The sequence below is a fragment of the Cupressus sempervirens genome, chromosome 1 (assembly GCF_028749045.1).
Source record: "Cupressus sempervirens isolate cs-2001-9-10 chromosome 1, ASM2874904v1, whole genome shotgun sequence".
NCBI lineage: Eukaryota > Viridiplantae > Streptophyta > Pinopsida > Cupressales > Cupressaceae > Cupressus > Cupressus sempervirens.
Genome location: NC_143118.1, coordinates 858,018,042 through 858,038,917, shown reverse-complemented (window position 1 = coordinate 858,038,917; position 20,876 = coordinate 858,018,042). Strand labels below are relative to the sequence as shown.

At 32.9% G+C, this 20,876-nt stretch overlaps 1 protein-coding gene across 1 annotated transcript in view; it reads right to left on the bottom strand.

Moving 5' to 3' along the window:
* Positions 1–20,208, bottom strand: part of LOC149580544 (uridine kinase-like protein 4) — a 390,089-nt gene extending 369,881 nt beyond the window's left edge. Inside the window, exons 1-2 of the mRNA XM_089791783.1 lie at positions 20,139–20,208; positions 19,813–19,894 (exon numbers count right to left, since the gene is read on the bottom strand). The gene's annotated coding sequence lies outside the window, so the exon portion shown is untranslated. The remainder of the gene's footprint in view (positions 1–19,812; positions 19,895–20,138) is intronic.
* Positions 20,209–20,876: the final 668 nt, after the last annotated feature.

Below are 20,876 nucleotides of genomic sequence, written 5' to 3'. Positions count from 1 at the left end.
ACCTTTGGGGGCTGTGTTAGTAGATATATTTAAGAGTTAGTTTTCCAAATTTAATTTGTATATATGAATATTTAATTTATATCTTTATTTATAAATATTAAGAAAATATGTGTTTATTAATAAATATTTGAATATGGATTGTAGAAATCCAAGGTATTTGATGTTTAACTATGTATATAGTTAAATATAAAATTATAGAAAAAATAGTATATATATAGTTAAAAAATTGATTGCATGATATGTTGAGAAAAAAAATTGTTCATTAAAGTTTTGATTTATATTAGAAGTTGATTTTTCCCTTCTAAATCTATTAAATTATTGTTTAGGTAGTATCTAAGCATTTATTGAATCTTTAAATGGCCTTGATATTCCGTTACCTTGATATTCTATCACCTTGTAATTGTTGTTGGATTGTGATATTGCTATCAGGATTCAACTGTGTAGTTTTTGAGTTAGACTCATTGACCCATGTTTCATGAGTAGTGGTTCACATAAACCCATCTCTCATGAGAACGAATGGAACACTAAGCACTCATTCGATCTAGGTAATGCTCATAGAGGTGAAGCACCAAGACTTACTAGGAGGTCACCCATCCGAGGACTACTCCAGCTCAAGCGTGCTTAACTACAGAGTTTCCTCCATGGTTAAACCTTCTCTACTTGGAAGCCCATTTGCAAAACCTTCATTAACCCTCTCCCTCTAACTATTGCTTCTATTGCTTCCCCATAATTATCATACACATATATCTCCCCCATACTTACTCTATATCCCTCTCTCTCTCTCTCTCTCTCTCTCTCTCTCTCTCTCTCTCTCTCTCTCTCTCTCTCTCCCCCAAACATGTCCATGCATAGAAAGCTCTAATTATTCTTGTTCTCTCTCTACGTCATCTGTCTCATCATCCCCCTTATTTATCTCTCTGATTTCTCCCCTTCTCCCATCTCTCTCTCTCTCTCTCTCTCTCTCTCTCTCTCTCTCTCTCTCTCTCTCACACACACACACACACACACACACACACACACGTTGATGATTTCTTCCCCATTATTTATCTACATCATTTATCCCATTCCCCCTTCTCTCATATCCCTCTCCCTCTCACCATCTCTTCACCCTTAATATACTTTTGTGTGTGTCTGTGTGTGTGAAAATCTACATCCATTTGTTGTCCTAATTATTCTCTCTCCCCCCTTCTCTCCCTCTCTACATTGTTTCTTTCTACATCATCTCTTCCTCCTCTTTTCCCTTTCTCCTATAGTTCACCCTCTCTTACCTTATCATCCCCCTAAGTACCTCTCTCTCTCTCTCTCTCTCTCTCTCTCTCTCTCTCTCTCTCTCAAACATGTCCATGCATAGTAAGCTCTAATTATTTTCATTCTCTCTCTATGTCATTTATCTCATCGTCCCCATAATTTATCTATCTCATTTCTCCCCTTCTCCCATATCCAACCCCCTCTTACCATATCCTCCCCCTTAACACACACACACACAAATGAATTCTTTCCCATTATTTATATATCTCATTATCCCTAGCCCCCTTCTTCCCTTCTCTCATATCCCCCCTCTCACTATCTCTTCCCCCTTAATATACTTGTGTGTGTGTGCGCCAAAAGATCCATCCATTTGTTATCCTAATTATTCTCTCTCCTAACCCTTCTCTCCCTCTCTATGTCATCTCTTCCTCCTCTTCTCTCTTTCTCCTATATTTCACCCTCTCCTACCTTACCATCCCCTTAATTCTCTCTCTCTCTCTCTCTCTCTCTCTCTCTCTCTCTCTCTCCTCACGTAACCATGTTTGTGCATTAAATACCCTAATTATTCTCTTTCTTTTTCTACCTCATAAAATTAATATTTAATAGATTGACATTAAATAACTCTACCTTTCTTTCATCACCCTCTCCCTCTAACTATTGCTTCTATTGCTTCCCCCTAATTACCATACACATATATCTCCCCCATACTTACTCTATATCCCTCTCTCTCCACCCTCAACATCTCTCTCTCTCTCTCTCTCTCTCTCTCTCTCTCTCTCTCTCTCTCTCTCTCTCTCTCTCTCTCCCCCCACCAAACATGTCCATGCATAGCAAGCTCTAATTATTCTCGGTCTCTCTGTACATCATCTGTCTCATCATCCCCCTTATTTATCTATCTAATTCCTCCCCTTCTCCCATATCCCATGCCCCCCCCCCCTCTCTCTCTCTCTCACACACACACACACACACATTGATGATTTCTTCCCTATTATTTATCTACATCATTTATCCCATTCCCCCCTCTCTCATATCCCTCCTCCTCTCACCATCTCTTCACCCTTAATATACTTGTGTGTGTGTGTCAAAATCTACATCCATTTGTTGTCCTAATCATTCTCTCTCCCTCCTTCTCTCTCTCTCTACATTGTTTCTTTCTACATCATCTCTTCCTCCTCTTTTTCCCTTTCTCCTATAGTTCACCCTCTCTTACCTTATCATCCCCCTAATTATCTCTCTCTCTCTCTCTCTCTCAAACATGTCCATGCATAGTAAGCTCTAATTATTCTCATTCTCTCTCTATGTCATTTATCTCATCGTCCCCATAATTTATTTATCTTATTTCTCCCCTTCTCCCATATCCAACCCCCTCTTACCATATCTTCGCCCTTAACACACACAAATGAATTCTTTCCCATTATTTATCCATCTCATTATCCCCTTCCCCCTTCTTCCCTTCTCTCATATCCTCCCTATCACTATCTCTTCCCCCTTAATATACTTGTGTGTGTGTGTGTGTGTGTCAAAAGATCCATCCATTTGTTATCCTAATTATTCTCTCTCCCAACCTTTCTCTCCCTCTCTATGTTATCTCTTCCTCCTCTTCTCTCTTTCTCCTATATTTCACCCTCTCCTACCTTACCATCCGCCTAATTACCACTCTCTCTCTCTCTCTCTCTCTCTCTCTCTCTCTCTCTCTCTCTCTCTCTCACACACACACACACACACACACACACACACACACACACACGTGCATGTATACACACCCTCCCTCATGTACTTTATCTCTAAAATCATTTCTCTATGTCTACCTAATGTGTCTTAACCTCTCCCTTTATCTCCCTTTATCTATCATGTCCCCTCCCATTATTTCTACCTACTTTCCTTGTATCATGCATCTTTCTCTCTAGCCATATCTCTTGGTGTCTATTTCAAGCCTAAAACTCATTCCCTTTTCTTGCTATCTCTCGCATGTCCCCTCTTATAAGTACACATCTCTCTCTCTCTCTCTCTCTCTCTCTCTCTCTCTCTCTCTCTCACACACACACACACACACACACACACACATTAAAAGATCCATCTATACATTGCCCTATTTAATATTTCTCTCCCTCTCCCCATTGTTTGTTTCTACCTCATCTATACTTCATCTTCTCCCTCTCTCTTATATTCTGCCTCCTCTTACCATATTCTCTATATCATTTATATCATCTCTCTCTCATCTCTCTCTCTCTCTCTCTCTCTCTCTCTCTCTCTCTCACACACACACACACACACACAACCTCCCTCATGTCTCTTTATCTCTGAAATCATCTCTCTATGTCTGCCTGATGTATCTTAACCTTTCCCCTTATCTCACTTTCTATATCATGTCCCCTCCTATTATTTTTTCCTACTCTCCTTGTGTCATGCATCTTTTTCTCTATCCATCTCTCTTGGTGTCTACTTCATGCCTTACCCTCGATCTTTTTCTCAGTATCTCTCACTCTCTCACATGTCCCTTCTTATAGGTACATCTCTCTCTCTCTCTCTCTCTCTCTCTCTCTCTCTCTCTCTCTCTCTCACACACACACACACACACACACACGTGTCTCACTCTCTCTGACATGTCTTAACTTTCAAAGTTTGTCTTTACTTCTAAACCTTCTTTTAATGTAGCTTTAAAGGCTCGACTTAGCTTGCAATGTTTTACTTCATTTTTAGAATTTGTGCAAATATATACAAAAGTTCAATCTTATTTCTAAATCTTGATGTAATATTTAACTTTTATTTCTATTTTTTAAATTAATTATGATTTAAATATTTTATTCTAATAGTCTTAACTTCATTGTTTAATTACACTATGAAAGTTTAATTATATTAATCAACATTAATTTTAATTTAACTTTTTAATTTTATTTCAACTATTTGAAAATAATTAAATATCTATATAAGTACACAAATTACAAAATTCAATTTTTAATTCATTGTAGTACAATTTTAGTCTATTATTAACTTCAAATAAAATTATAATTTTGAAAAAAAAAATTCCTGAAATAAAATTGTATGTTTTCTGATATTTATAATTTAGAAATTGATATAGTATAACTCTATTCACTAAAATCTGTCTCAGCTAAAGTCTTTCTAAAATAATATTTTCATACAAACTTACAAATTCTTTAAAAGATTCTTTATAATTTATATACAATAGAAAATGAAGTGAATTTTATCATGTTATTCATAAACTCAAACTCTTAAGAAAATCGAATAGATAATAAATAAATGTTAAAAATAACCCTGCTCCAGATAATACAATCACATCTGAAATGTAAATGATAATTGATCTAAAACTAACCCTGCTCCAAGTAATACAATCACATGCACTCAATCACTTGTACATTTTTTTGTCTCGCTCATCCCTAGTTTTTCAAGATTGATCTGGCTAATCACCTTTAGATTTGTATATAATTGAAGCATCCCTTATGTGTATTTTGTTACAGGTTTATTGCTTTCTCATTGGGAAGTCAAAGAAACCCACATCTCAAGGAAGTAGAATGCTATTAAACCATTAAAAGGATTGGATTTCACCATTTTGGAAAAAGAAAAGATACATGCAAAGATCATTTACAAATATAGAAAGAAAAATATGCAAGCATTCAAAAATGCAAGGAAATCTAAAGTATGTATCTATACACTCTTCCAGTTAAATTTAGCAAAGCAAAAATAATCGAAGCCAGACATTTATACCATAGTTTTCACAAAGATATGCATAGGCAGAGAACCAAGTGAATAGTGGAATCTTTCTAGATGTTATATTCAAATAGCGCCTTCTCATCATGTAATATCTTGCTAGAAAACATTAGTCTTTGTTGATCTACAGGAATTTCCTTCTTTTCTTGAATCTTTGCCTTAATCTCACCAGTGGTGTGACCAGGCTGATTACTCTGTCGCTCAAAGCCTTGACAAAGATTTGCATCCCTCTCATCAGATGAATGGGGGATTCTCTTTTAGAATTGTAATTGTCGATTCTGCTGCCATCTTGCAATTGATATCTAGCAATTATCAATCTTGTTGATCAGGGGAAATCATTTCTCTATCTTGAATCTTTCCACAAAACGTTCTCACAGGTGTTTGCATGGTGGAAGAGATTGGAAAAGATAAAATGAAATGCCATTAAATATTATTGTTTCAATTTGAATAATTGAAGAAACATATAATATCGTTTATATCGTTTCTAACTGTATGACTTCTATTAAAACATTATTATTCGACCAATCATCTTTAAATTAAAAAACAATTTAAAATTGTCTCTTGCTTGTCAAATTTTATTAAAAGTGTCAAATGTTTACATTGATGAATGCTTCCACTGTAGAAAGTCTCTCAGCTTAATTATATTAATTTAAAAATCATTTAAAATAACATATATAAACTTAAAAACTTGCTTCTTTTATTTGAGATATACATTTAATACAAATTATTCAAGACTTTTAATATATTACTAATTAATATTTATTATTTTCTAATTTATCAAATATTTAAATTTAAAATCATCTCTTAAATTATTTTATAACAAAAAAAATTGATAATCATTTTTTTCTAAAAACGTAAAATGAAAAGCATGAAAAAAAATTAGTCGTTATTAAAAAATCATATGACAAGCAAAGGTAGTCATCAAATTCCAGGCCTAATGATTAGTATCTAAATATGTTGAAATCTCTAAAGTCTTGAAGTGTGAGAGTTTCTTTATAGTACTCTAAATTAAACGAAGGCCTTTTTTCATCTCCTTTCTCTCTGTAATCTTTCATGCTTTTTAACACTCCAACCTTTTTTGTAGCATAGTGAACATTAGATTAGTTTCTAATTAATTATTAGTTTGAGAAGTTGGAAAAATTAGGTTGTTCTCCACTGCATTTTCTAAGTTGTAACAACCACTTTTCCTAGGCCTTAGTTATCAACTAACATCTTAATTAAATACAGTACTAATTCACATTCATGAGCATGAGAAGGCAGTAACAACAGTTATGTTCATGTGAGGGTTACAGTTACAAATAGTTTAATTGGATTATCATAACTAAAAATTGAGGCATCATCATTAAATTTAAAAAGAGGATTTAAATTTTCCATATCTTAAATCCCAAACTAGAATCTGCTTAGGGCAACATTTGCAAAACCTAGGTTAGTCCATATATACCGCTTATGAAGAAATAGCTATACCACTTTATTGAAACGACTAATACCATCAAATACCACTATATCATTTAGGGCATCAAATACCACTGTATCATTTAGGGCATCAAATACTACAGTATCATCCCTTCTCTTTCCATTGCTAACTATGGCAATAACATAAAGTTAGAAGATACACTTATATTCATTATTCACATAAATGAAAGACTAAAATAAGAATCCATCAGATAACCTATCTCTTGCATATAGACATGTTCCATGTTCAGTTGGAAGATCAACCAATCTAACTAGTTGTCAATTACATTGACGAGAAAAGTTGCTTTCATTAAAAGGATCTAACCGAATTATTGATATAAATCAATCCATCATATCTTCTACTTATATAAACATCATAAAAGTAAAAATACATGTTACCAACAAATGTTTAAATGTATAACTTATCTTTGTCTGGTGCATGTCTTAACATCTTGTGGAGAGGGGAAATGTTGTCAGGGCCTTAACCTCCCAACTGCAAACCCTTAAAATGTCCCCACATAATTCATTTGAGAAAGACTCTCCATACCCATAATAGACATGGAAAAACTTGTCTAGCCACTAAGCATCCTAGTGCTTAATTCCACCACTCAACTTGACAACAGAGTACATATTGGATAAACATGAGCTTACTTGAAAGTTCTTAGAAATTAATTATTAAATTTATCATCTATGATAGTTTTGATTTCTACTCTTCCTTTCTGCAGGAATCTCCTTTACTTCTTCACCCCCTTTCATTGGTCATCTAGCCAGGGTGAGTCCTTGGTATTCGATCATTAATGGAATTCTTCCATTAGCAATTCATTGATGGCACTCAGCTAAAACAAAGATGGTATCTCAATACTGGCATTATGTCATCTTTGTGAATCAAAGACTTCACAATTGTTTACCCAAAAATTGTATCATAAGAAGTAAAGGAAGATTGTTCATAATAAGAGACACACATTGCATATTCTATTTAAATTCAAATGCATAACAAATTGTCGTAGATATTAAGGAAGATTGCTCGGCATGAATTGATCATTTTTATAATCGACTTGTAACATGGATACACTTTGATGGAAGAAAAATGACATATTAAATTCACTACATGCATCAATTTTATGATATAAAGATAAGAGCAAAGGTATCAACGTAACTTGATCAAGGATATTAAAACTCAAAAAGTCCCGACTAGCTAGCTCACAATGGGTTGAACTAAAAAAGACCAAAGCTTACAATCTAATACAGAGAACCCTTATGATAGTGATTCTTGGTATCACATACAATAATGGGAGTCGTATGAGAAGAAAAGAGTCGATGCAAGTAAGAAGGATTTGAATACAAGAAATAGGAGTAGATGCAAGAAAAAGGAGTCGAATGCAAGAAAAATGAGTCCATACCATCCTTGGGAAAGAGAGAAATCGTGAACTTAAGCCACAACCTTAGATGGTAGTTTAAAAGCAAGATCATCGGCTTCTTGGTTCACCGATTCAAAAAGATAAAAAGGGGCACCAAGTGTACTTGACACCTCACATAGAGAGTTATAAATTTGAAATATATAAAGAGCTCCTTTGAGAAGTTTACTAAAAATAAAATACCTGTATATATGTATATATGCATATATATAATTTACAAAATGATGTCATCATGTTATTATTATGTCCAAGGCCGTATCTATTAAAATATGCATATCTATATACGTGCGTAATTCAGAGGATTATGATTTATTCTAACCTTATATCCTCTCGATATATGCATGTATATATTTATGCATATGTTAATAGGTACGAATTATAGATATTATTTTAATATCCTTGTGATACCAAGATTCATACCTATTTGCCTAATGATGGTGGTGCCCCTGTGCCCAATTATTTTCTGACAATGCTTTCACCCCTTGACATGCTCTCTATGTTAGGATTAAACTACAGAAAGAAATAACAATTACATGCAAATATAAACAATATCAGAAAACAGTAGATCACACAAAAAAGAAAACAAGACATCAAGATTTAACGTGGTTCACCCAAACCTTGGGCTACATCCACCAAAACAACAAGTCCAATATTTTTATGATCCAATGATTACAACCTTATTACAATTTGTAATCCCTTACAGCTTAATACCACCACAAGAATCAATTTTTGCATCAGGGTATGTGCAGGATCGTGGTCAACCAAACTATGCCCTTAAGTGGCAATAAAAAATTAGAAAATCAAGGTTATGTCAACTTGATGTGCAATTTTCTACTTGTTATTGACTTTATATAAAAAAAGTTGAGAGAAAAGAATCTCTAGAAAATTGAATCTAGTTTCTAAACTACTAGGACTTATCTGAAAAAATAAAAATTGATTGGTCAAAATTTTGAATTTTAATGCAATATTACAAAATTTTTAGAACAAAAATAAGAAGTAGATGTATGTCTAACCACCTTAATCAAAATCAAATGATAATATTTATTAATAATATTCTAGATATAAGTAGTAGACTCATGCCTAGATGTGACACATATTTTTGGGTATTTTTATTTTAAATAAATAATAAATAATAAATTATTGACTTTAGTATTTTTGGAATAAAAAAAATCTTGTGTCTGACCACCTTAACTAATTCAAAACTATGTAAAATTAAATTTTTTTCATTTTTTTTTCTTATAGTAGAAGAAACATAGAATGTGATGCATCTTTTGGATTTAAAAAATGTTGTACCATTTGAAAGTTATAGTTGTTTTTCAAGTAGTGTGTCAGTCAGCACTTTATATATAACTCCATTAGAAAATAAGTAATAATTACTTAATAAACTCATAATTTGACAAACCTTACATTTATGAAAAGATAAGAACATTCTTAAGAAACCCTTTTCATGTCATCAAATTTTGGTGAAAAGAAAGTCGTCAGCTACATGTTTGAAGTAAAAATCACATAAAAATAGGCCAAAAGCACATTTTTAGGATGTTTTTAAAGTTGACAATATACGTTTGGTATAAAAAAATATAGTAGACCTTATAAAGATATTAATTGTTTCTATTTAATATCAGGGTGGGTGGGAAAAAAGTTGGAATAGATTTTGAAATGGTTTGAGATATTTCAAAACTACAAGTTTTTTAGATCGCCACTTTTTGGCACACCATGATCCTGCACATACCCATCACCTAATAAAAATAATCCCTAAGCCTAAGACCTTTTATACAAGTATTTTTACCACTTTAGGGTTATAATTAATAATTACATGTCGGCCCAAAATCTTGATAAAATAGGGCCCAAAATTTTTTTCAAAGAATTTATGAAGTATGTATAGTACTTCCCTAATCAGTCACCACAAACTAACAATCTCTCACTTGGGGACTGATCAAACTCCATAGTAGACAACAATCTCCCACTTGGAGACTAATGCTATAGCAATACTGCTACCACATGGGGCTCCCACTGGATCAAACCACCCTGGACTGTGTTGTTCTTGTATACCTATTAAATCTAGAAGACCAACCAAAGCTGAAGAGGAATTCAACTTCTCCCTTGTCACTAACTTTATGAACATATATGTTGGATTGTTATCTGTATGTATCTTGTCCAGCTTTAACTGTCCATCATCCAAAATAGATCGAATGAAATGGTACCACAACTATATGTGTTTTGTCTTTGAATGTAGAGCAAAATTCTTCACTATCTATAAAAAAAAATTATCCCCCTAAGGGTGTCCAATTTCTTCCAAAAAGAACTAAAGCCATATCATCTTCTTGGTTGCCTCTGTAGTAGCAATATACTTTGCTTCTATAGTGGATAATGCATTAACCTTCTATAACCTAGAAACCTAGCTCATCGCTACCCCACCAACAGTAGATACATAACCTATAGTACTTCGTCTGGTATCAATATCCCCTACCAAATCTGAGTCAACATAGCCGTATAAATCAGTAGTAGAGCCCCCAAAGTGCAAACACTTGCTAGATGTTCCTCTCAAATATCTGAGAATCCATTTGACTGCATTCCAATACTCAATTCCTGGAAGACTCATATACCTGCTAAGGACTCCCACTGCATATACAATATCTAGCCTAGTACATACCATAGCATACATCAAGCTTCCTACAACTAGAGTATAGGGTACCTTAGACATTTTATCCTCCTCTTCTTGTGTCTTGGGATACATCTTCTTAGTCAACTTTAAATGACTAGGTAAAGGTGTGCTGGCAGCTTTAACATTCTCCATAGAGAAAGATTGCAACACCTTCTCTATATAATCAGCTTGAGATAGTGTCAATTTCCTATTCTTCCTATCTTGATAAATCTTCATACCAAGTATTTGTTTTTCTGCCCCAAATCCTTCATAGCAAATGCATGTGCTAATTGGCATTTCAGTTCATTAATGTGATCCATGTTAGACCCAGCTACAAGCATATTATCAACATATGAACATAAAATAATGTAGCTATCATCATCCAACCTCTTAAAGTAAACACAATGATTTGAATGACACCTATTGTATCCATGCTCATGCATAAACCTATCAAATTTCAGATACCATTATCAAGGTGCTTGCTTCAAGCCATATAAACTTTTCTTCAATTTGCACACTAAGTTCTCCTTACCTTTGACCTCAAATCCTTGTGGCTGAGCCATATATATCTCTTCATCCAAATCACCATGAAGGAAGGTTGTTTTAACATCAAGCTACTCCAAATGCAAATCATCAATAGCCACAATACTTAAAACAATATAGATAGAAGTCATTTTAACAACTAGAGAAAATATCTCATCAAAATCAATGCCCTTTTTCTCTACAAATCCTTTTACAACTAATCTAGCTTTAAATCTTTTCTTACCTCCTTCCTATTCTTTCAACCTATAAACCCATTTGTTTTATAAAGCCCTTTTACCTGTAGGAAACTTGCATAAATCTCATGTCTTATTTTTTAGCAAAGAGTCTATTTCTTCATTCATTGCAGACTCCCACTAAATTTCAATATCCACCTACACAACTTCATCATAACATTCAGGTTCACCAACATCTATTAGTAAAATAGAATACAAAGAGGGAGAAAATCTTTCTGTAGGTCTACTCATCCTTGTTGACCATCTAACATTCACTAGTATGTGTGCTATTTGTTGTTGCGGTTGTTGCACATCATGAGGAGTTGTTGGAATGTCATCTTTTGGAGTATCATCCAACACTACATAATCATCTTGTTTCTTCTCATGTTGCTGCAACAGATCTTTGTACAACACTTTCTCATTGAATATGACATCCCTACTTACAATTTTATTATTTTCAAAATCCCAAATCCTATAACCAAATTCATTAATACCAATCCAACAAATATACATTTTTTTGACTTAGCTTCCAACCTGGTTCTATTTTTAGAATCTATATGAGAAAATGCTTCACAACCAAAAGTTTTGAGAAAAGAATAACTCACCTTCTTCTCAATCCATGCTTCCTCTGGAATACCACAACCGAAAGGAGTAGAGGGACCTCTATTAATCAAATATACAATAGTATTGACAGCCTTCACCCACATGTGTAAGGACAACCCAACATGCAACCTCATGCTCCTTGCACACTCCATTATAGTCTTGTTCATGCGTTCAACCACTCCATTTTCTTGTAGAGTCTTTGAAACAATTTTTTGTCTATGAGTACCATTAGTGGAGCAATAATCTTCAAATTCATGATTGCAATACTCAACACCATTATCAAATCTAAGACATTTTAATTTTTTACTAGTCTTATTTTCAACCAAACATTTTCATTTCTTAAAATTTTGAAATACATCAGATTTATGTCTAAGGAAATAAACCCACACTTTTCTAGTTGCATCATCAATAAATGTAACATAATAATGAGAGCCACCAAGGTAAGATACCTGAGCCGGTCCCCATACATCAGTATGCACAAGCTTTAATTTCTCCTTTTTATTTTCCTTCCCAGTCTTTACAAATCTCACTCTCATTTATTTTCCATACGCACAACTTTCACATGAATCCATATTAACACATTTCAGACCTGGTAAAACTTTCTCTGAATGGATTACTTTCATACCTTTCTCACTCATGTGCCCAAGTCTATTGTGCCACAACACTATATCAAAATTTACAGCAGCTATTTGTTTTCCCTACTCAACTGTAGCAACTGTTCTTGAACATTCATTTTTTTCTAAAACAATTAAAATAGAAGGAACAATATGACCTACACAAAGATATAAGGTGCCTACTTTCACACCTTTTACTACTACAAGGAAACCTTTTGAAACCTTCCAATTTTTATCATTAACAGTGACTACACAACCCTCATCACCGAGTTGCCCCGCTAAAATTAAATTCCTACTCAGCCTTAGACCATGTCTTACCTCGTGTAGTAGCCAATGATTCCCATTTTGCAACTTAATCTTAACTTTTCCCTTTCCAACAATCTGATAGGGTTCATTTTCCCCCAAATAAACAAGTTCAAAATCCCCTTGGACATAATCAATGAAATAACCTCTATGAGGTGTAGCATGAAATGAAGCACCAGATTCTAAAACCCAGGAATCATCAACACCTTCTAAAGACAGAAGCAAAGCATCCTCTTCAAATTTGTTACTTACCACATTTGCCTCCTTGTCTCCATTTGGTTTATCTCCTTCATTTTTCTTTCAAGTCCAACAATCTTTCTTTTCATGCCCTATTTTACCATAGTACCAGCAGTCGTTTGGTTCTCTCAATTGAGACCTCCTCCCCTTTGACTTTCCTCTTGATTTCCCATAATTTCTAAAATTACTTCCTCTCTCAGTCATTCTACCTCGACTTTGCGTGTTCAAAGCACTTCCTGATGTAGATCCACCTGAGGCTTTCTTACGAGTTTTCTCACTCAAAAGAACACTGATCACATCATCATATTTTAGGGTACTAGACCCAGAAATAGAATTACTCACAGTCATTACCAAGCCATTTCAGTTTTCAGGCAAAGAAAACAAAATCAAGAGAGCCCTAATTTCTTCATCAAAATTAATACCCACAGAAGATAACTAATTAGTAACAATATTAAACTCATTTAAATGATCCGCAACAGATCTACCTTTTGTCATTTTTATATTAAATAAACGCTTCATGAGAAATACCTTGTTTGAAGCAGAGGTTTTTTCATACAAATTTTTAAGGGTTTCCATCAACTCTTCTATCATCTTTTCTTTTGTAATATTAAATGCCACCAATAGTGCTAGGCCTAATTGAATGCTTCCAAGTGCCTTTCTGTCTAAAAGATCCTAGTCGTCATTTGACATAGATCCCTTATTCTTAATTTTTCCTTCCAATGGCTTCTATAAATCCTTCTGATAAAGATAGTCCTCCATTTGCATCTTCCATAACTAAAATTTCTACCCATTAAACTTGTCAACCCTTAGCCTACCCTTGTCTACCATTGCTCCTACTCAACCATGAGACTTTCCTATAGAGAATAACTAAAAAAACAACCTCGCTCTGATACCACTTGTTAGCATTAAACCACAAACAGAAATAACAATTACATGCAAATATAAACAATATTAGAAAATAATAGATCACACAGAAAAGAACACGAGACACCAAGATTTAACATGGTTCACCCAAACCCTGAGCTACATCCACCAAACAACAAGCCCAATATTTTTATGATCCAGTGATTACAACCTGATTACAATTTGTAATTCCTTACAACTCAATACTGCTGCAAGAACCAATTGTCGCATCACCTAATAAAAATAATCCCTAATCTTAAGCCCTTTTATACAGTATTACCATTTTAGGGTTATAGTTAATAATTACATGTTGACCCAAAATCCTGATAAAGCCCCAAAGAATTTATGAAGTATGTACAATACTTCCCTGATCAATCACCACAAACTAACACTCTACAAGGAAATTCTCCACAATTAAATCATATTACCATAACAAGTTATTAATCATAAATAATCATAATGGCTAACCACCTTTTCAATTCTCATGAATTTAGGATAGATAACCAACTTTCCAAAATAGCTTTAAAATATCATCATAATGGATAACTAGCATACCACCTTCATATGACATTATAACGATTAACCATCTTACCATTTCACATGATTGTAACTAATTGTACTTGTCAATAGACTTCACATGATACCTCAGTGGTTATATGAACATTTCAAATGGAGCTAAAAATTGGGATGTAACATAAGTGAATATGTTTAAACCATTTATTCATGAAAACCAATGGAGTTTTGTGTTATATATCATCAAACATGAAATTTTTCAAATATTTAACTCAAATTTTAAGAAATGTTCATGCATGAAACTTGAAGTGCATAAACATCACAACAAAGAGTTCCATTGACACCATGAAATTTCTCTAATCTTCGACACAAATTTAATGGAACATCCATGATCGATAACACACTACCATTACAACAAAGAGTTACATTGAGTCAAGTCCTTTTCCCCTCAAAAAAAATATGGACTATAGATATTCACAGGTCTTTCCACGGGGAGGATTCTATCAAAGCATATTGTAAGGGCAAGAAAATTTAACATTCATTTCAAATTAATTATAATAATAAAATTATTTGTCATTTAATTTCTTACATATATTATATATAATTCAAGATAACTCATGTCATCAAAGTGAATTGCCTTTACAATATAATATGACTACTTTTATTTTGTATACTTTTTTAATAGAACTATTATTATTTTTAAATTACTGAATCATTTAATATCTAAATTATTATGTATTTAATAATTATTAAAATAAAATAATACAAACAATAATATAAGAGATTTAGAAGGACATGGAAAGATGGCTTAAATATAAAAATGAAGATAGCTTATTCTAATGTCTGGATGTATTAAACTATAAGGCCAAACATTTTATGCGACCGATGGATAACTTAGTAAAAAACAATTGTGAAATTCTTCTCTAATTTTAATTTGATATTTTCCTATTCATAATTTTTTACAATTTACTAAGTTTAATAATTTTTAAAACTTCCCTACATCAATACATTTAATTTCTTTTTCATTCCCACATAAACACTGCATAGCACTCAAAGAATGAACAAAGCTTGAAATTTTCTCTATGCTTTAAATTTATATTTACACACACACGCGCGCACACACACACACACATGTCTGTAAGTAAAACTATCACATTTTTGTAATATTATTGTAATTCATTGTTGTTATAAATTATTTAGCAAAATTGAATTAACTACAAAAAACTATCATCATGATTGTCTTAAATTTACAACAATTAACACACCAACTCATTAAAATTATTATCTAAAGAACACTTAAATATAAAACAAAATAAATTTTATGTTGTCTCTCATAGAATATCTTCAATGTACCCACTACACACCAAAGTGCAATTGCTAGTGTTAAATCCAACTATGTTGAAATCATCCTTAAGAATACTCCTTAATTTGATTGTTTTTGTTTGTTTATTTTCTCGCATTTGACTAGAGGCTTTGTTGCCCTTAATGAGAGAGCTCGACATTAATTTTCTTTGTCTATGTAGATTCATTAGTTTCCCTTCACTGTGCTAAAATTTTATAATGCAAATAGTTGTTGGAAACTACAATTGGAACAATTGTTATGTTGTCATTTATGTCAAACCTTATTGGTAAGACAATTTTTGTCTGAGTAAAGTGCCATATCAAGATGATTGATGAAGAGGATTTTAGAAGAAGGACATAACAAAAGGACCTAGAGGAAAGTTTCAATTATGAGGAACTACAATGTGCACTTGGTTAGTTGGACTTTGAAAAGATAAAGTGATTGTTTAATCATAATACAAGTGAAGAAGATAGTTGCACTAAAGCCTAGAAGAAGTGATCAAAGAAAGACCAAATTCATAGACTTGACCGAGAAAAAGAGTCGAAGATTAAGGAACTTGGAGTTTATGCCAAGTGATGCTAGAGTTGACTATCAACCGAGCATTAGTATTGACAGAGTATAAGTAAATGTGTTGATTAGAACAATTAGTAGTGACCGAGTAATTCAATGATGACCGAGTGTCAGGACACAGTATTGAGTGAGGAGTAACATTTGATAGATTGTGAGGAAATTTTGATTTCTAGTTGAAAGAGTTGATTTTTTGGAATATGTAAATCATGTTGAAGATAAGGATGGATGACCTAGAACATTTAATTCAAGGGAAACTGTGTTTGAGTATTTCTATGCAAGAATTCAAGGAGAAGTTTGGAGAAGTTCTTAGGAGAGAAAAGAGGAAATGAAAAGGTGGACATGATTCCTTGTATGTGTTGAATCTGATCGAAACCTTAAGATTTACAGTGATGTTTAAGCGGCAAAAGATTAGAATTATGTATTTAAGGAGGTACAAGGGTTTAAATTGAAGAGGTTAGCAAAGTTGTTGAAGACCTTAACAAGATTGGAGCATTTGATTGGCGAACTTGAGCAGAAGGTTGAACAGTGAAGTGTTGAGGTGAAGAGTGATTTCTTAAAGTGATGCCAAGCGAATCAGTGATGGAGATGTTAATGGAGGCCATTCAATGAGTCAATGTTGGACCAAATTGTGATCTGTATTTGCAAAGTGAGTTGCATTTGTCAAATCAGCATGTTGTTACTTTCTAACCATTGTATCAGTATTGAAATCCTTTAATCAAGGTTGACCTAACAAGCATATATAAATCATTTAATCAAGATGGCATTCTAATGGAATGTTCTTAAGCCCTCCAACAAGACCACTTTTAACAAGGTGAGAAAATCCTTTAACAAGGTCACATTTAACAATGTGTTTTATGACCTTTAACAGGGTTGGCTCCTAATAGAGCTCACTTTAGAAGAGTGAAAAATTGGTGACATGTTGCTGGTGGCTTTTCCCAAATTGGGTTTCCACACTAAATCCTAGTGTCATACTTGTGTGGATGTTATGGGAGATGTTTTACTATTAATGTTTTATATTCTGTAATTTTGTTACTATTAGGACAATGGATTTCAAGTTTATGTTACTAATTATCTTCTATAGAGATTGAGCTACTGAATGTTTAGATTTGAGGTATTTGAAGTGATTAAAAGTTTAATTGGTACATCTGGACATGAGGATAATTGATTCACCCCCCCTCTTAGTTATTCTAGATCATTCTAACAATAGCTGCATAGTCAAGCTCTGTCATGTGTATTGAAACGAGCATGTTCTTTTCGAATCAACCCCAAAATACAGTCTTTGTAGAAGTGGATTTCTACAAGGATTCAAAGAAGACAATTGATATCTAATTCGACACATGAGATAGACTCAATGTGTTCTTTGTAAATATTCATCCAACACTTAATATGGATATAAATATTTTGAGCATGGGAATCAACATTATCATTTAGGATTTGCATGCTCTAATTGTTCAACACTTAAATATAATGTTGGGTCCCCCTAGACTATGGAAGAACAAGATTGATCTGTAATGGTAAGTCATGAGGCAAAGAACATTGGTAATAATGCCCTCTCAACTAGGCCATCCTTTAAGGTCTAGGAATCAATCCTCAAAACCTCAAGGTACATTCTCAAAACCTCATAAAATCTCAAATTCATTGGCTCAAATTTGGGGATGAAGTCTTTAAAGAAAATTTCAAGTTGTGGGAGCTTGTCTTAAATATAAAGCTATGGGAGTTTGTCTTAAATATAAAGCTAGGATGAAAATAAAGGAGTGGTGTCAACCCTTTATTAAGCATCCAAATATTCTTTACGCATTTGTTTGACATTAGGAACCATTTCATACTAGACTCGAGAGTACATAATAACTTTAAAGTGTTGCTCCACAAAAATGCCTTAATTTTACTCCTTGTCAAGTTTTTCCATAACAGTGTATTTTTTATCATCTTTTTGCTACATATTTTGTATTCCCAATGATATCATCCCCTAGCTTGGAAGAAATCTCATGTGAATTCTAGATTGAGATAGTATGGGCAAAGCCCTTAAAACAATGTCTTTTTGGAGGTTTTTCATGAGATCTATTTTGGAAACATTCTCAATAGTCACAATATAAAATTCATAAATAGAACTAAAATCCCAAAGGAGCAATGTAACAAGAAACATATGTCCTTATGGAATGTTTCATACAAAATAGACACAAAAGCTTTTTCTCCCAAGCGAAGGTCACTCCTTCACAGGCCTATCCAACCTAAGAAAAATGATTTTACATCCTTGACAAAATTATTACTTTTGGGAAGAGATGGAATGGGTATAATATTTTGAACATGTAGTATACATCAAAATTGACTTTGCCAAGGCTTGTAATCACATTGAATGGTCATTCATTCCTTTATTCTTGTCACATTTAAGTGCTAGGATTCAAGTCTCATTTTTATCCAATTTATTCAAATGATATTTGCTAATGCATATACACATATATTATTATTGAGGATGAGAATAATTTCAAGCATACCCTTATTTTCTTTGATTATCTCAAACCTCTACTTTAAGCATTTGATGGAAAAAAGATCCAATGCTACAAGCAATATTTTGTTTCCAAACATAACCAGTTTGATTCTTTTGATTAAAATGAATTGATCCCACTATTGTGTCTATAAATATTTAGAATCCATCAATCATTGTGCCTTGATTTTGAATTGTCTCATATCATTATCAAGAAATTTTCAAAATTTCTAGAAAATTTGTAAGCATTTATTATACTCTAGTGCTGCTTATACCATTTGGGGATCGCCATATAACCTATACCAACTCAATTTCTAAACTCAATAAAGTCACTTTAAAGGAAACTCTTGTAATGACTAAGGAGATCTTAAAGCCACTTTCAGCCTAAGGCTGGGTCCGAAAGCAAAGAAAGTGGAGCATATTAACTTTCTATTAAAAGATTGGCTATCCTATTCTCAAAGTGCACAAAGGGTCTGGTCAAGTCCAGCCTATGTAATTTCGTCCATAAATTAAGGTTGTAAGGATTTTAATCTGTGTGATATTTTAAATCAAAATAACAATCTCATTTTTAGGATGCACCATATATAATCTATCTTCATATACTCAACTTATCTATTTGTATGCTATAATGTATTTGATCTAATCTTATTTTGTAATTTCTAATGTTAATCAATATGTTTCTCCTAGATTACATTATCTGATTGTCTTTAAAAGATTAAAATGGTCAGTTATTTTGTTCTTATATTCTCCTCATATGAGTCACCATACAATCAGAATCATCAATTCTAATGCAACCACACAATCAATTTCAAAAAACAATATATCCATTAACTCAGAGAAATCTACTCACTCCGATTCTTAATAATTTTATTTTACAGATCTTTCGGAACAGAAAGAAAAAAAACAATAGCCAAATAAGAAAAACTGCAATTTGAGGAGTCTAATACTTTCAAATAATACCATTTAATTATCTTCAGCGAGCAAAATATAGATATTTTATAAACATACCTTGGAATTCCTGCAATTGCCGGCAGATTGAAAGGGGGCGAATAGAATCCTTCCTGTGATGATATTGGGGTTTGAACACAATCTTTTCACAAGCAATGAGGAAGGTGTTTTAAGTAGGTATAAATCTCAGAGCGTTTAACAAAATTTCCCACAAGATGTGGAAGATCGAACAGGAAAAGTATTGTAGTACTGCCGGAAAGGACACACAGACGAATCTTGATAATTAAGTGAATGAACGGTCAAAAAGAAAGAAAAAAATATATTAATTTTCATGGGAACAATTCATTTGTTAAATATATATGATAATAAAGTAGAGGAACACATACGGGTTTCAGAATTTTCCAAAATTGATATATCTGACTGAGAGGAAATTAGGTGAACGTATGGAGTATTAAATCCGTTGGTTTGAAAAATGGAAATGATCAAAAACAAGCTTTTTGGGAAATAAAATTGAGTTTGAGCAGTAATTAACTCAATCGGTCAACGTCAGAATCAATTTTTAAGCTAACGCGTTGCATTCTTAAGTTCGTCTTTTTTCTCAGGCGTTTACTATGAAGTCTTCGGCGTCGGCGGTCCCTCAAATGGTAACATTTTCAAGACGGTTTACTTATTTAATTGTTTTTTTGATGAATAGTCCTTTTCAATTAATAAAATTTACTAATATTACAATTCACAAAAAAGGCCGGGGGATAAGGATCACTCCGCGAATGAGTTCAATCGACCGAAGCCGGAGCAAATTGTTTACTTATTTAATTGTTTTTCATAGATGATTTAAGGTAAATAAGTTATCAAAAATAAATTCAATTAATTAAAGTGAATTATTTGTTCTAAACTAGCATATTAGAATTGAGAAACATTTAATTTTTATAAAATAACAATAAATGAATCTATATGATGAAAGGAAAGTTGTCATTTGATAGAGAAACAAATTAGCAATCTTTTATTTTAATGACTGAAAAATGGTGTAGCATTGTATATTTAGGTCTTGTAATTTAAATATTAAAATATTTGTAATAACTATTTTTTAATTTTATATTTTTAAAAACTAAAATAAGTGAAGTTAT